Genomic DNA, 1,270 nt, shown 5'->3' on the forward strand with positions numbered 1-1,270 from the left:
TCTTGTCACAAAGTAGTCAGGAATGGACTTGAGAGTACAATACGTGTACAAACTTCAGCATTCCTTATCTGATCATTTTATTACCAGACCTTAATTTCCCAACTGTTTTCTCTAATTTCCACTTTTCTCTCCAAAATGAAGAAACCTGAACTGACTAACCAGCACCTTCTCACACTTTCACGGAAATTATTTGATGGGACAAAGGGGATACAGTTATTGATAGAGCAAGGACAGAGCTTTCAGGGCCCCAAACCTCTCCAATATAACATCCTCCCAGTAAGCAGTCATTCAATCTATTCCTTTCTCCAACTCCAACCTCTGTACCCGCTCCCCTGCCGAGCACCCCCAAGGGCAACAGACTTTAGGCCAAGCTTCAGATCTTCCTGGGCGGCCTCCCCCTCACCCCCCACCCTGTGCACTCTCCTAGCTCTAGTGACTGGCACTGACCCACCGCAGCCACATCTGGTGAGAGGGGGCGGGTCCGCTTTCCGGGTGAATCACGGCGTTGCTATTTGCCTTTTGTTTCTAGGATGCTTTGGCTGCCTTTTCTCCCCTCTGCTTTTAATTTTCGAGGAGAAATGCGAATGAATCAAGAATGAATCTCCTCTCCACTATCTTAAAGTTGGCTCTCTCTCTCTTTACAAGTCCCATAACCGTTCAAGCCGGATGGGTGGGGACGCATTCATTACACCTAAATCAGAAGTTGGCATCTAAGGTATCACTTTTACGGGAAGATTTTCTGACGCTCCCTTGCAGTTTGCCGGGCGTTTTGCTGCGGCCGCTGTGCATTCTCAGCTCATTTCTTCATGCCGCTTACTTCACGCTGCTCCGTCACGCCTGAACCTACCTCGTTACTGCCCTGGGCACCCGAATCTGGGTGAATTCCACGAGATTCATTAGAGGTTTTGTTCCAGTCCAAGGTAAATACAATATGCAAAACGAGGAACCACCAAAGGATGCCTAAGAGGGGGGAGAGAGGGATTCCCTCATCCTTTCCCGCATAGTCCTCGTTAATTTCCACCAGGAGGAGGCGCGAAGTCCCGATCCCCGCCCCGGTCCCCTTTCCTAAATCTCCCTGCCAAGGTCTACAGAGGCTGGCCGCGCGGCAGGAAAAGTCCCTGCACCGGCCTGGCCCTCCCCCGCCCCCCGGTTGGTTTTTCCCAGCGGCGGAGGTTGGGCCAGGGGCTGGGGTGGGAGCGGAGCCGGCACTCGCAGCTCGGAGCCCGAAAGTCGCCGCGACTCTGGTGGGACTCGGAGTTGTCTCCGGAGA

The sequence above is a fragment of the Myotis davidii genome, unplaced genomic scaffold (genome assembly GCF_000327345.1).
Source record: "Myotis davidii unplaced genomic scaffold, ASM32734v1 scaffold185, whole genome shotgun sequence".
NCBI classification, from domain to species: domain Eukaryota; kingdom Metazoa; phylum Chordata; class Mammalia; order Chiroptera; family Vespertilionidae; genus Myotis; species Myotis davidii.